General features: G+C 43.4%; 1 long non-coding RNA gene across 1 annotated transcript in view; it reads right to left on the reverse strand.

The window, feature by feature from the left end:
- Positions 1-6,000, reverse strand: part of LOC109512908 (uncharacterized) — a 63,269-nt gene that overhangs the window by 50,071 nt on the left and 7,198 nt on the right. The window contains exons 2-3 of the long non-coding RNA XR_002167622.1: positions 5,663-5,768; positions 5,156-5,226 (exon numbers count right to left, since the gene is read on the reverse strand). This is a non-coding gene — a long non-coding RNA (uncharacterized LOC109512908). The remainder of the gene's footprint in view (positions 1-5,155; positions 5,227-5,662; positions 5,769-6,000) is intronic.

Raw genomic sequence — 6,000 nt, forward strand, 5'->3', positions numbered from 1 at the left:
GAAAACAATTTTGTAGGGCAACGTGGCATTGTCTAGCTCACGAATCAACAAACTTGTTTCCTTCATGGACCCATACTGTATTCATACAAAAAGTGAAAGTTTGGCTGGGGGCGTGGAATTCTACTTCATAGACGGGGGTGGGGTATGCCGACAATCTGACTGGTTGCCGAGCCTGACATATACCCACCTTCATAATGTTCTCCTCATGCCTGCGTGGGTTTTCTCCGGGTCCTCCGGTTTCCTCCCACATTTCAAAAACATGCATGGCACGCTGTTTGACCACTCCAAATTGTCCCTAAGTCTGAATGTGCGCACGTTTGTTTGTTTGTCTCTGTATGCCCTGCGATTGGCTGGCAACCGGTTCAGGGTGTCCCCCCGCCTACTGTCCGAAGACGCCTGGGATAGGCTCCAGCACAACCCGCGACTCTTGTGAGGATAAGCGGATTGGAAAATGCATGGATGGATGGATATATATCACATGCACACATTTTCTTGATAAGATGGTTGCTCTGTACAGCCTTTGCCATTGCCGAGAGAAATCTAACGGGAACATCACAATTTATCAACGCATCTTGACCAGCATCACAAACAGCAACAAAACTGAATAAATCAAGCGTGACGGGTTCTGCGCAAGGTAGTGGGAGTGGTAATTTAAATTCGTTTAGCGTCGTTAGAGTCACACTGATCGAGTCATCTTGTTTGAGCAAGCTGGACTTGGGCCCATGTTCACTGGGTGCACATTTACACAACCTGCCAATAGGCACAAGACAATTACGGTTATTGCGTGCAAGGTTCAGTGAAAGTTCCGTCATAATTTCAATAATATGTGAGGCTATCAGGAGTGTGGGCTGATTTGTTTATTCATGCACTTTATGAAAATGTGTTTTCATGTCTCACTTGATTCGTCTTTGCTTGATTTGTCTGACTGCTGACAGGTTTCCATGACTCTTTACATGGCTGCCCTCCTGCCTGCCTGCCTGCCTGCCTGCCTGTCTGTCTCCCTCTCTGTCTTTTTGCTTATCTGCAGGACTATTAAGTGTGTGCGTGTGTGTGCGTGTGTGTGCGTGTGCACTGAATGGATTTGCATGAGAGCCAGTGGGGTGACCCTGCTCTCTCACGCCAAGGCTACTGAGGAACAAATAGGACTAGTCGGATGTCGTGACAGCACTCACATCAGTTTAAATAAGAGTGCTGTGCTGCAGCCGTGTATGTGTGTGTGTGTGTGTTAAAGCAAGCATCCAGGCACGCATTTAGTCAAAAAAGCTTTATGAGGCTTTGAATGTGCCTGAGTGTGCCACTGTGTGTGCGTGTGACGTGTGTGTGTTCAACCAGTCAGCATGCAATATCTTTTGGAGGTTCGGTAGAGAAGAAGAGAGAGATATTAACAGTTTAATGAGCTCAGTGGCATTCACACGTACACACTCACACACGCACGCACGCACACACACATTCACATGCACACACGCACAGTGTGTGCGTGTGTGTGCGTGTGTGTGCGTGTGCACTGAATGGATTTGCATGAGAGCCAGTGGGGTGACCCTGCTCTCTCACGCCAAGGCTTCTGAGGAACAAATAGGACTAGTCGGATGTCGTGACAGCACTCACATCAGTTTAAATAAGAGTGCTGTGCTGCAGCCGTGTATGTGTGTGTGTGTGTGTTAAAGCAAGCATCCAGGCACGCATTTAGTCAAAAAAGCTTTATGAGGCTTTGAATGTGCCTGAGTGTGCCACTGTGTGTGCGTGTGACGTGTGTGTGTTCAACCAGTCAGCATGCAATATCTTTTGGAGGTTCGGTAGAGAAGAAGAGAGAGATATTAACAGTTTAATGAGCTCAGTGGCATTCACACGTACACACTCACACACGCACGCACGCACACACACATTCACATGCACACACGCACGCACGAAGTCATCCAAAGAGTAGAAGGAACAGGTTTGCTCTGTGAGACCAAGCAGCCCTTTGAATAAATGAATGCTGTCATGGGGTTAAACAGAGTTCACTTGCACACCACTGCAATATGAATGAGCCCAGACCACAACAATGACCGACACTTCGTCCTGGTTATGTTGCCTGGGAAGTCTCTCACACATATACCAGGTGACCTTAGGGATTGCTAATTACTTGTGGCGAATCAAATCGAGTTTATTAATTTTAGTCTCTAGACCTGAAAATGTTTTGTAATAGGATATGTGGGTTCATGGCACATACAGTAAGTGTGGTTGACAAAGTTTTATTTTAGGTGGTATCGCTTGTCAGCAAGCAGCAATGATCATAATGCAAAAGCTTGAGCACTTTATAGAAGCACACACACAGTTCCAAGTTAAGGCGTTCTCCCCCTTTGTTTGCATCGGGTTTCTCCGGTTGCTTCCTGTCACATTTCAAAAACCTGCATTTAAAATTTTGAAAGGCTCTCATTTGTCTAGAGATGTGAATGTGAGTCTGAATGCTTGTTTGTCTCTATGTGCCCTGTGATTGACCTGTGACAAATCAAGGACGTACCCCCCATAATTAGGTGACGTGCTAAAGAAAATGGATGGATGGATTAAATTAATTTGTATTATATTTTATCATTATATCTGCCCAAATGATAAACTCTATTATGAATCAAAACACAGTGTTTAAAGAAAAAACAAGTTTACTTCTTGCTCCACAATTCTCTGCCAATCAAGTGATGAAATGCAGCATAATAAGTCCTTCCCTAATGGGACGGGTACTCCAAAGAAAGGTAGTGACGTTACGAATCTGATATTTTGGGACCCTTTACAACGCCACAAACTGGAATGAACCATTGTGCTCGGTGTCAAATTACATTCTGGGAATTTTATTGATGGTGCTTCTGTGGACTCATTCAGGTAGTCTGGAATTAGGAAGTCCACACTGCCTGCGAGTCACCACACAGCCTGAGGTACAACGGTTGATAAACAACAAGAAAAATGTGCGTCACAGGGGCGGGACAAGGGAAGTGGCATGCGAGATGGGCGCGTGCGCAAATTGTACGCTGGGCAAGTTTTACTATATGTTGACTCACACAAGGTATTTTTGACTTGAGCCTTTCTTCAACCCCGAAGGTGTGGGGGAGCATCCTTTTGGCGGGTTCACTCTTGATAACTGGGTTGGCCGGAATTCTTGGAGGGTCGTCAGTGTCCCCAGCTGGAAATAAAAGGACGAAAGAAAAAAACGAGAGAGACAGAAAGAAAGAGAGAGAGAGAGAGAGAGAGAGAGAGAGAGAGAGAGAGAGAGAGAGATCATGTTGTATGTGCATGACTAGGAATGAGCTGGCTGTGAGACACAATTATGGCAGATTAGTGAAGCCACACTGAGAACCTGAGTCGGTGCCGTCTGGACCCGCAGACAATGATCTCCCGGATCACACCTCACACACACACACACACACACACACACACACACACACACACACACACACACACACACACACACACAGGAAGGATATTCACATGGTGAGAGACATGGTGAAGTGGAAAAAAAAATTGGTGACAACATTCACCCTTAGCTTGTAAATTCCAATCTGAGCTGTATGTGTTCAATCTGTCAGCACTCCCTGAATCGCCAGAATGATCATAAACTTCCATATGACGAATGCATGAGAGGAAACAATAACAAGACATGATGACCGGCGCAGTAAGCCAAGAATAGGGCACCTTTCATCGACGGTCACATTCCAGCACACAGAATGAGGGTCTGCTTGGGTGGTAAACCTCTATGTGAAAGCACAACACAATTGGCATGATTTTTGCTGATGCTCGACCTCAGGTCGACCATATCGTCATCAAATTTCAATATCTGCCTTCTGAATCGCCAGAATGATCATAAACTTCCATATGACGAATGCATGAGAGGAAACAATAACAAGACATGATGACCGGCGCAGTAAGCCAAGAATAGGGCACCTTTCATCGACGGTCACATTCCAGCACACAGAATGAGGGTCTGCTTGGGTGGTAAACCTCTATGTGAAAGCACAACACAATTGGCATGATTTTTGCTGATGCTCGACCTCGACCATATCGTCATCAAATTTCAATATCTGCCTTGTGGTTTACAAAAAAAAAAAAAGGCTGCACATATTACACAGAGTCCCAGTCATTTTTACATTGAAGATGAATTGACTTCTAGGACCTGCATACATGTGTGTTTTGTTTTCTTTGAAGCAATACGGTACTGAATTGTTTAAAATCTAAGGTGTCTTTCTTCAACTCCCTTTTATATGCATACAGGTTTCATTTTCAGTTGTTTGGCCAGAGCTTTGTATTCACTTTCTTTTTGACTCCAAGAAAGTCCACAATATCATCCGTCAAAAGTGCTGAATTTGAATAGTATTTACATACATGGGCAAGACGCAAATTATGGTAGCAAACAGCCTAACTTCACCTCAGATTGTACAATCCTTCACTACACACAGTCAAGTCAATGGATTTTAATATTTGTGTGGTGCATAGTTTGTTTTGCTGATTGCATAAAGCCACAGATGAAAAAGTGCAAGGTGAGGCAGACAGTACTCTGCCTCACTGAAGGGGGTGTACAACACAGTCTTGCAAATTTGATGGCAAATATGTCACTCCGTTCGGCTCATAAACATGGAAATCTGACTCTAATGTCAGTCCCTAAACCAGCAATGAACCTTGCTCTACGTCACTGACTGATGTTATAGTGTGGTGTGTGCCATCCAACTTCAACAATCTTACTACATGTGGCAATAAATCAAATCCAAAATCACATGCAAAAATATATTATAATGAAAGGTAGACATATTTTTTGCCAAAATAAACCTTTCAAATGTAGCCTCATATTTTCAGACCAATTTCTTGCTTGCAGATTATCGAGCCGTGTGTGCGTGCGTGCGTGCGTGTGTTTGCATGCATGTGTACGTGTGAAGGCAAGCTACACTTCAGTCTGTCATCTCAATCTGATCTCTATCACCCACGGCTGTCTGGATGAGGTTATCTCGCCACTGGACCACCCCTGATGAAGGAAAGGAGTGCACCACAGGAGTGTATTATGTCCTCTGTCATTCACTCATGTCTGCTTTATCTGTCATTCATCAACATTCATTAACACGTGTCCTGTTCTAGTTGTGCATGAACTCAAAGGGAGCTGTGGCTGAATTCTTACAAAATGCATTTTTTTCCCACATACCTTCGTATACAGAGGTGGCAAATCCAGATCCAGAAGGTGAAACTGCCACAATTTGGCTCTCGTCACAGGTGCTTGATTAGAAGCAAACAGGGAGTTCTTTTTTTCAGTTGATGTAGTACACAACCCCACAGTGTCATCCTAAGAAATGTTACACGTATTTTGGTGACCTTATTTAGCTACATGGCAAAAGTCTACTAGCTATTGTATCAGGCCAGAGTATAGTGTATTAGAATCATGTACATTATCAAATGAATACCTTGTTACTGGTGTCAATCAAAACGTTGCAGTATTGTCATTTTGCAGCTCCTCCCTGTCTCATTAGATTGCGCACCTGTAACTAATTTTGCAGGTACTCCACTCTACACAATGGATACCAACGTTCACATGTCAAGTGCTTTGTAGGCCTTATATGCAATAAAACGAAACAAAATAAAACAAATAAGAAAAACTTGTTTTCTAAAGTTTACAGCTAACAGAAAACGCATGAACCAAAACATGTCAACTCACCCTCATGAGGCCCACCCTTTGTAACAGTGTTGGTAGTTCCTTCCTCAATTCCAGGCTGTGAGATAAGGACTTTTTGTACAGTCATGTGAAGCGAGCGTGTCTCAATCTAGAAACACAGGCAGAGTGACCCAATTTACATTTTCAGAGGGTATATGCTGACTTATATAAATTTACAGTCTTTCAGTATTTTCCAGACACAAATACATGAACAGAGCTGAATTTATATATAATTACAGCCGGAGGAGGTAACCAAAACTGCTGTTGCAAACATTTTTGTTGTCATTTTCACTGTGGTGATCAATTTGGGAGATATATATATATATATATATATATATATA

Source organism: Hippocampus comes, unplaced genomic scaffold (assembly GCF_001891065.2).
Source record: "Hippocampus comes isolate QL1 unplaced genomic scaffold, H_comes_QL1_v1.1 scaffold276, whole genome shotgun sequence".
Taxonomy (NCBI): Eukaryota; Metazoa; Chordata; class Actinopteri; order Syngnathiformes; family Syngnathidae; genus Hippocampus; species Hippocampus comes.